The sequence below is a fragment of the Sebastes umbrosus genome, chromosome 1 (genome assembly GCF_015220745.1).
Source record: "Sebastes umbrosus isolate fSebUmb1 chromosome 1, fSebUmb1.pri, whole genome shotgun sequence".
Classification (NCBI taxonomy): domain Eukaryota; kingdom Metazoa; phylum Chordata; class Actinopteri; order Perciformes; family Sebastidae; genus Sebastes; species Sebastes umbrosus.
Genome location: NC_051269.1, coordinates 41,302,731 through 41,313,129, shown reverse-complemented (window position 1 = coordinate 41,313,129; position 10,399 = coordinate 41,302,731). Strand labels below are relative to the sequence as shown.

The 10,399-nt window shown below is 40.5% G+C and overlaps 1 long non-coding RNA gene across 1 annotated transcript; it reads right to left on the bottom strand.

Annotated features, from left to right (window-relative positions):
* Positions 1–1,419: 1,419 nt before the first annotated feature.
* LOC119496546 lies at positions 1,420–2,303 on the bottom strand. Its single transcript, XR_005208742.1, has 3 exons — positions 2,284–2,303; positions 2,004–2,093; positions 1,420–1,683 (listed from the first exon to the last, which is right to left on the bottom strand). It is a non-coding gene; the product is annotated as an uncharacterized LOC119496546 (long non-coding RNA).
* Between the last annotated feature and the right edge of the window lie 8,096 nt (positions 2,304–10,399).

The following is a 10,399-nucleotide window of genomic DNA, read 5'->3' as shown; positions in this document are numbered from 1 at the left end:
GTGTAGTGTGTCGAAAAAAAGTCGTAGTATAGTTTGTTGAAAAAAGTCTTCTAAATACTAAAGTTTTTCATAAAGAAGGTCATAAAATAGTACACTTTTATTGTGCGACACACACTGGCTCCCTAAATTGGCGCTCAGTCAACAAAACTTTGAGAAAGCCTGTAGTAGTAGTAGTAGTAGTACTAGTAGTAGTAGTAGTAGTAGTAGTAGTAGTAGTAGTAGTAGTAGTAGTAGTACTAGTAGTAGTAGTAGTACTAGTAGTAGCAGTAGTAGTAGTAGTAGTAGTAGTAGTAGTAGTACTAGTAGTAGTAGTAGTAGTAGTAGTAGTAGTAGTACTAGTACTAGTAGTAGTAGTAGTAGTAGTACTAGTAGTAGTAGTAGTAGTACTAGTAGTAGCATTAGTAGTAGTAGTAGTAGTAGTACTAGTAGTAGTAGTAGTAGTAGTAGTAGTAGTAGTAGTAGTAGTAGTACTAGTACTAGTAGTAGTAGTAGTAGTAGTAGTACTAGTAGTAGTAGTAGTAGTAGTACTAGTAGTAGTAGTAGTAGTACTAGTAGTAGTAGTAGTAGTAGTAGTAGTACTAGTACTAGTAGTAGTAGTAGTAGTACTAGTAGTAGTAGTAGTAGTAGTAGTAGTAGTAGTACTAGTAGTAGTAGTAGTAGTAGTAGTACTAGTAGTAGTAGTAGTACTAGTAGTAGTAGTAGTAGTAGTAGTAGGTAGAGATTATGTGAATGTGATGCAAATTCTTATGTCGTCCCTCTTGTCTTTCCTCCTGAGATGAGTTTCCAGACCAAAACTGAGGACTACAGAGTTTCTTCACTCACTCCATCCTTTGTCTTCTACTTATGAATGTACTCAGAGGGGTTGTAAGGGGTTATTCAGGGTCTGCTGCATTTTCAATAAAAGAAATGATTTCAATTTGTGGTTTTCTGTTTCATAACCCCGTCCTGCTATCTCTTCCAAACAACAACGTTTTCTTGACTGAGTGCCAATTTAGGGAGCCAGCATATGATTGAGTCTCACACAAGGAAAGTGTGCTATTTTATGACTTTTTATGAAATACTATAAATGACATTTTTCAACAAACTTTACTATGCCTTAATGATTTTTTTTACATACTGTACTCTGCCTTTTTATGACTTTTAAATGACGTACGGCTGTTTTATTACTTTTTTATCATACTATACTATGACTTTCCTACATACTATACTGTGACTTTTTATAACATTTTCAACACACTATATACTACGACTTTTAACATAATATGCAATTCCTTTTATATTATTTTTGACATACTATATTATGACTTATTTATGACTTTCCTACATACTAAAATATGACTTTTTCGACATACTATATACTATGACTTTTTATTACTTCAACATACTATACAATTTTTTACGACATACTGTGACTTTATTACATTTTATGACGTACAATATGTAATTTTTATATGGCATACTACACTGATTTGTTTTCACAAAAATATTATAATATACTATACTATGACGTTTCTATGGCAAACTATACCTATTAAAACAATAATCAAAGTACCAAGACAATGTTTTGATTTACTGGTGTGTCCTTAGTCTGAGTTCGTCCAGCATCCTCTGCTCATCTTAGATCTCGTCTCAGAGGCGGCTGAGCTGCTTCTGATGAGCCTCCATGTGGTTCTCCAGCGTTTTCTGCAGGACGGAGACACAAAAAAAGCACATTACAGACACACAATCATTCAATCTCATCCAGTCTGCCGCTCCTCCTCCAACACCTCGTGTCTTTTCTCTGAGAATCAACAAAGAAGAAGACAAATGAGCTCCTTAAACGGGCTGTAACGTCAGCTTCAGGTATTCTGAAGGTCTGAACATCAGAGACGATGATATTCTCGGGAAGTGTAAATCATGATGTCTGAATACCACATCTTATAATTTCATGAATTTTAATAACGGAGCTAAGGAGGCCCCTGAATATTCAACACAACGCAGCTCGTAATGAGAACATATCCTACCTCAGAGCTTCAGCACAGAGCAGATGACGTCTCAGTTGGTCTGTATAACGCTCCTCTTCTTCCCAGACGTCGTACATTGAGGCTGCAGATCTACAAGTGTGTGACAAATAAAAGTATCTGTCTTAAAATGCAACACAACTGACAGTTAAAGTAAAAATCATACAACAACAATAAAGTTTTATATCATTTATAGTTATATAGTTGGCATTAACACTGGAAAGTGGAGAATTGCATAATGTTCATGAATAAAATGACAACGATACGAAAGATTTGAACAAACCTGAAGACTCTTCCGTAGTTAAATGTCAGTGAGACTTTCAATGAGGTTTCTCACTTCAACTCTGCATAGCAACCGTGTTAGCGTGACTATAAACCTTCATGTTGAAGGCCCGGTAATAATGCAACACGATGTTGGGAGTTTGTGAAGTGGTCTGTCCTGTAAACGTGCACAGTTGTGACTTTTGGACAGGCTTCCCCTGGGCAAAGAAATTCTGCAAAAGTTGAACAAGAAGCCCGGGTACGTCTCTGATAAGTCCGTCCTGGAGGTATGAGAGGTAATGAGATAACGACGGTGTGATTTCACCCTTTCACATAAATCTTCCAGCTAATTCTTCTCCCTGTCAGGCAGCTGATAGTTCACATTACACCTCAGGTACCTCTGCATACCTGAGGTTAAAGGTTTTCTGTCTCTGTCGGTCTGTTGTGAGTGTGAAGGGTTAACAGTGCAGGTTGGCTGGATATTAATGCCACTCGCTCAGAGAACCCAGGAGAAGGCTGGCTTTAGCCCAGGGCCCGGCCCTCCCAGGCCTCTCTCAAACTCCCAGATCTCTTCAGCATACTTCTCATATTAAAAGAAAACAAGTTACACAAATGAGACAGATGGTTCTTGTTTGTGATGACAGTTGCAATTCTTTCTCCTCCAGCCCTCCTCCCCTCCTCTTCCCTCTCGGCTTTCCTCTGGTGTCTCCGCCGTGGCTTTGCCCCGCAACGGCCACGTTGTGCAACACGAGCGGAGCGGTCGTGAGAATCGGGCTCGTTGGGCATCGAGACACCGGGCTCCACATCTGACACGTACTCGTGGTGCAGAGGACTTTCTATACTTTACCTTTATACTACTTGTACGTTTTATATCCTTTCTACCCAAAACTTACTCGACCTGCTCTCCCAGGTCACAACACTATCTTCTATGAATTGCATTCTGATGCTACTGTTTTTCATCATCAAAATATGTTGTCGGCACAAATTACGAGAAAGGACACAAACCATTAAAGATACAGTTTGTAGGATTTGGTGGCGTACATCAGACCGGCGATACGTCATCCAGAGTAGGCTCTCGTGACCACGCCCCCTTTTGGAGGGAAACCAAACCCGTGTCTCTCGCAGACGGTAACAGAGTCAACAGAAGAAGTTGAAACATTTCTACAAACTTCTACTTTAAACAAACGGCTAACAGTAATAACGCTATGCTGAAGAGTTGCTGTGTAGTTGGTTGCACCAACAATAAATCCAAAAACGCTGATTTGTTCTCCTGCCATGTCCTAAAAAAAGATCTAATGGCTCCAGGCTATAGACCAGACCAGCATGGCTTTATGGCTCCAGGCTATAGACCAGACCAGCATGGCTTTATGGCTCCAAGTCATAGACCAGACCAGCATGGCTATATGGCTCTAAGTTATATGCATACAAACTTGTCAAAATTACAATCTAAACATACGTTGAACTGGAACGGAAAAACGTGAAGTCTCTCTCTAGAGCCAGTGTTTGGTTTGTCCCTTCTGTGCTACTGTAGAAACATGGCGAAGCAACAACATGACATGGCGAAGCAACAACATGGCATGGCGGTGCAACAACATTAAATTGTGGAGCAACAACATGGTATGGCGGAGCAACAAGATGACATGGCGGAGCAACAAGGTGACATGGCGGAGCAACAACATGGTATGGCGGAGCAACAACATGGCGGAACAACAACATGAAATGGCGGAGCAACTACATGACATGACGGAGCAACAACATGACGGAGCAGCAACATGGCGGAGCAACAACATGGCATGGCGGAGCAACAACATGACATGGCGGAGCAACAACATGATATCGCGGAGCAACAACATGACATGGCGGAGCAGCAACATGGCATGGTGGAGCAACAACATGGCATGGCGGAGCAACAACATGACATGGCGGAGCAGCAACATGGCATGGCGGAGCAACAACATGGCATGGTGGAGCAACAACATGGCATGGTGGAGCAACAACATGACATGGCGGAGCAGCAACATGGCATGGTGGAGCAACAACATGGCATGGCGGAGCAACAACATGACATGGCGGAGCAGCAACATGGCATGGTGGAGCAACAACATGGCGGAGCAACAACAAAGCGGAGCAACAACATGGTGCTCCCTATGTAGATATGAAGGGCTTATTCTAAGCCAACGAAAACACAACGATTCTTAATAACACTTAATAACTTAATAACCATCATTTATAAATGGTAAATTGATAGTTAATTAACTTACTCAACAGTTATTTTTTCTGTTCACAAACAATGAAATGATAATTAATATTGGTTACTAATTATTAAAGGAAAACTCCCCTGTATATTTTATTTAATCTAAATTCATTAAGTGCTTTTTTGCACCCAGTGCATTTATGCTGTAATTCTTCTATTTCATAGTTTTCATTCTGTAGTTGTGGTCGCTGCTGTTACAAAGATGTTTATCTTCAACGATCCGAGCGTTGAGCTCATCGTGATGTCTTTTGAGTACGTGTCTGACAACCAGGCGACCATCAAGTGACGCCACCGCTGGTCACTGCAAGGATTATTTTGACACGGCGAGTCGCTGTTGGCTAATAGATACATGTAACACTCACGCTTCAACTCCTTTCACCCGCATAAACACACACACACACGTTCAGGTGTTTAGTGTCCAGGTGTTAAGAGAAAGTTCTTTGCAGTTCAGCTGAAATCTCCCCGATGACAGACACATGGCTATAACCATCGATAGAGAGAGAGAGAGAGAGAGAGAGTAAGCTCACAGAGATCCTTCATACCAGCATCCAGAGATGAAGCTAAAGCCCTCATCAACAGCCTCATCCACCGTGTGTGTGTGTGTGTGTGTGTGTGTGTGTGTGTGTGTGTGTGTGTTGTCACTTTCACTCCTCCTGACTGATCCGTCCTTATCTCATCTGTCCATGCCGGGATAAACTGTAGCCTGAGTGGCCTCCAGATGAGTGCTGGGAAATCAGCGTAATCAAGCTCAGTGAGTTTGTACGGATGGATGTGAAAAACAGACCTGGTTGAATTTCACTGTAAATGTCTCAGAAATTTTAAAGGGATAGTTCGGGTGTTTGGGTTGCATGAGGTACTTATCCGTAGTCGGTGTATTACCTACAGTAGATGACGGTCTGCGCGCCCAGTTTGGAGAAACAGACAACAAGTAACGGCACGGGAACGAAGCGATGTTCTGATGTGGACGGAAAAGCAGCGAAACAGATTTTAGACACCTAAAGTAAAAAACAGTTCAAAATCAATATCAGTTTATATTTATGGTGCCTTCAAACGGGGTCGTGTTGATGAGAAGAGTCCATATGAATGGTATGAATGATAGATTTTATTAAAGGAATTAAAGGAAAATAAATGATAAAATAACTCATGTTTAGCACAACAAACAATAAAAAGCGAGGGTTTCGGGTGGTGCAAGAGGTAAAACGAAGAAAGCAAAAGCACACACACTCTAATCCTGTAAATTCCCTAACAAATAGACAACCTACAAAACAAACTAAACTAAAACTAAACTGCATGTGATTATCATAAAGTGGTCATGTCTGTAAAGGGGAGACTCGTGGGTACCCATACAACCCATTTACATTCACTGATCTGGAGGTCAGAGGTCAAGAGACCCCTTTGGTTTTCCTCGCCAAAATTCATAGCGTTCTTCCTAGTATGACATGGTTGGTACCGATGGACTCCTTCGGTACTAGTTTCATATGATATCAGTATCTTCTCTCTGCCTTGAAAGCCCGCCACAACCTCTGAAAGACAGATTAGCGGCCGGGCCCGCCGGCGGGCTGTCAAAGTTTGAAGGGGTTGAAAAAATAAAGATGGCACCTCTCCATTTTCTCTCACTCGTGCACCTCCTCCTCCTACCTGCTGGAGAGTATTTAGACCAGGTGGACCGGGCCAAACCTGCACCTCTACACCACCGCCAACATCTACATGAAAACCACATTGTGCTCCATGTGTTGGCAGGAGCCGGCCTGGACGCTGGAACAGTAGAGACTGTCAAAGGTTCAGCGCAGGCACGGCTAAGCAGGCAGGCCGCATCCTCGCTCTCCGCAGCCAACACCGGAGATTTATTTTCATGCAACACACACACACACACACACACACACACACACACAGCAGCCATGCCCTCGCACAGTACGTAGCTGAGCTCTGATTTACTGCTTAAATCCTTGGCGTGTTTTTCATCACAAAGTCAGTATCTGTGCAGATCATCATAAAATCGTCTCATAAAAAGTGGGTGCAGCGCGCACACACACACACACCGATCACACAGGCAGCTCTACGCCAGCATGTGTGTGTGTGTCTGTGGGTTGCCTGGTCATTACATCCACCTACATCTGCCTGCTCGTCCCACCCGGAGGAGACGGGCTGGATGGTGATTGGACGACCCCGGAGGACAAAAATATTTAGACTCATTTGTCAAATATGATGAAGACCAATGAAGGCCAGGTGGTGTCTCTCTGTGTGTGGACATCGAGGGTTTTGTGTGTGTGTGTGTGTGTGAGAGAGAGAGGGAGGAATGCCCTTCGTTCAGCCCGTGTGATAATTAATGGCTGTCAGCGTCTCTTTAAGCAGAAGAAGGCGCTGACAGACAGCACTCCAGAAACGCAGGGAATGTGTGAACGCCTCACAGGCGGGGTGGATGAGGGTGGAGGTGGTGGTGGTGCAACGACCCTCCCAACCGCCGCCTGTTTCAGATGATCCAGGTCACCAAACCTGAGATGTATCACCCTCATTTGCTGCCATTTGAGGAATTCCTGGACATCTGTGTGAGCTGTGAAAGTGACGCTGATCTCTCAACACCGACATTACAGCTGTTAGATACTGTGTGTGTGTGCAGGTTCAGAGCTAGTGTGAAGATACCGGTATAATATGAAACTAGAAAACCTGAGGAATACATTGGTACCAAACATGTCATGCTAGCTTGTCGGGAAGGAGGCTAAATAACGCTCCAAACTTAGCGATGAAAAACTGTCATGGCCGTTTTCAAAGGGGCCCCTTGACCTCTGACCTCAAGATATGTGAATGAAAATGGGTTCTACGGGTACCCATGAGCACAAATGTGTTATTTTCTCCTATTCTAAAATGGTATATTTGAATATTTCTGCATACTGGGGTCCCTGAACAGTCTTTGAATTACATAAATTAATCACAGCCTCATGAAACTTTACAGCCACAAACTAGAGACCTAGAGCATTCAGAGGATGGATGGATCAAACTAGAGACCTAGAGCATTCAGAGGATGGATGGATCAAACTAGAGACCTAGAGCATTCAGAGGATGGATGGATCAAACTAGAGACCTAGAGCATTCAGAGGATGGATGGCTTTCCTAGCTAGAGAGACAATAAGGGGGTTTCTGAGCAGTTTACACAACACAAGTGTTTGCCATCCAATCGCCAAAAAAATGCAATTCTTGTAGAAGTCTCCAAATTGTCAAAAGTACACCACTTCTATGTGACATCTACTGTTGACCTGCTATCTCCACCTAAAGACCCAATCTACCCACCTAAAAGAGACTAAAATAGGTCTATTGTGGGTCTTTAGAGCAGCTTTAAAGAACTAAAAATGCACATTAACACCATCTGTAGCCTACGTCTGGACCTCTGTAGACCTGTTAACATGACTCTGCCTCTATCATGCATTCCTTAAAGTCCACACTGTTATTTCTTAATGTGTTCATTTATTTATCTTCATGTTTTTGAACCAGTGTTTCTGCTTTTATCTATTTTGTTTTATACATATTTAAAATTCTCTTGATAGGTGATTTGAGTGGGAGGTAAGGTGGGCGGTTCGATCCCCGTCTCCTCCAGTCCACATGTCGAAGTGTCCTCGGGGCGAGACACCGAACCCTCTGAACCCTCCGCAGCCTCTGCCATCAGTGTATGAATGTGTGTGTGTGTGAATGGGTCGGAAGACTACGAAGATAAATAATAAATAAAATACAAATGCAAATCCATTTACCATGTTATCATAGTAAACTAAAACTGAAACTAAAATAAGCAGTGAAAAATATCTTTATTAAACTTAAATAAAAATGATATCTTTTAAGAAAAACTAAACTAATAAAAATTAAAATAAATAAATAAAAGAAAATGAACGTAAATTAATTTCAGTTTTAGTTTTTTAGCTATAATAAATCACAACCAAAAAAAAGAAGAGACAGCATGAATTTCCGACGACTCTCGTAACGTTGAACCACAGAAATTTCACAGACTTGACCTTCCAGGAGACGGTGCTATGACACTAAAGTAGCACAAAGATTAAACATTAAACATTATGGCCACTCCTACACAGTTCTCCAGCCATGTATTCTAGCTCTATTTTTGGCTTTAAATTGTTACGTTATGTTTGTTTTATATCTGCAACCGTGTAACCGTGCTGCTGCTGCCTATCTTGGCAAGGACTCTTGAAAAAGAGATTTTTAATCTCAGAGTCTTTACTCCTGGTTAAATAAAGGTTCAATAAAATAAAGAAAATGAGACATTATACCTGTCCCTAACAACAACAAACTAAAACTAAATATATAAAAATAACACTAGCAAATACACACTGAAACTAAAACTAAACTAAAATTAAATTAAAAACCTTTAATAAATTATAATGCAAACGATATCAATATGTCAATATCTAATTATCAGTTTATAACAGTGGGAGTAAATGCACTTCTTGTGAATAGCATCAGTTTCTGCTTCACTGTGACCTTCAGAGGGGAACCGACATCAGGGCCGATAACGTCTGAGTGGACAGCGCCACCTGCTGGATGAACACTGGCTCATCCAGCTGTGATGGAATAGAAACAGCAGAGACTAACTGGTTGTAGTGGTCCAGTATTAATCAATAAATATAGCCTACCACTAAGGAGGACGGAACCTGCCAAAATAAAAAAATTATTAATTAATGACTCGATAAATAAATAAAGGTGTCATTAAATGTAGCAAACATAATATTACAAATAAATGTAGCCATTAATTATTTGATCAAATGTAACATAAATTGAATTATTTATTTATTTATGTCTTTTATTTTTGTATTAATTCCCTTATTTATTTACTCTTCTGTTTAATTTTCCCTTATATATATATATATTATTTATTTATTATTGTATGTATTTTTATTTATTTTTAAATGTGTGTATCTATGTATTTATGCATTTATTTATGCACGATTTTCCCTTTCCATTTCACCCTTTATTTATTTCCCAAAATGTATTTATTTTTGTATTCTGGGGGCTGTCACTCAAAATGTGTCATGGGGTCATATTTCATGCGTTATTTTTATTAATTATAAAATGTATTTATTTTTGCATTTATTCTTTATTTATTTTTAAACGTGTGTATTTATGCTTTTATTTATTTATTTCTGCACGTTTTTCCCTTTGCATTTCACTCCTTACTTATTTCCCTAAACTTATTTCTGTATTCTTTTCTTCATACATTTCTGCCACATTATGCAAAAAAAGGGGGGTGTCACTCAACATGTGTCATGGGGTCAGAGGCCATAGATGGACTACATGCTAACCAGCTACGGAGCCGGGAATGAAGACTGGAGTGCAGCAAGCAGCTAGAGGAGTAAAGAAACCAGGAAATATTCACATTTAAGAAGCTGGAATCAGAACTTTGACTTTTTTTTCTTTCTTAAAAAATGACTCAAACCACGAGTCTCCCCTTTACAGACATAACCACTTTATGATAATCACATGCAGTTTGGGGCTAAATGCAGTACCTGTGAGGGTTTCTGGGCAATATCTGTCATTGTTTTGTGTTGTTAATTGATTTCTAATAATAAATATATGCATACATTTGCATAAAGCAGCATATTTACCCACTCCCGTGTTGATAAGAGTATTAAATACTTGACAAATCTCCCTTTAAGGTACATTTTGAACAGATAAAAAATGTGCGATTAGTCGAGATTAATCCAGATTAAATATGGACAATCTTAATTTAATCCCGACTAAATATTTGAATCGATAGACTGCTCCAGCCAATGAGGAACCTCCAACGCTCGGCCGACCAATCGTGTGACTTCATCACTGCGTCAGTGACAGACTTTCGGCCCTCTGCCGTCCAGCCAAAAAAAAAAAAAGAATGGCAAGGAAAAAGTGG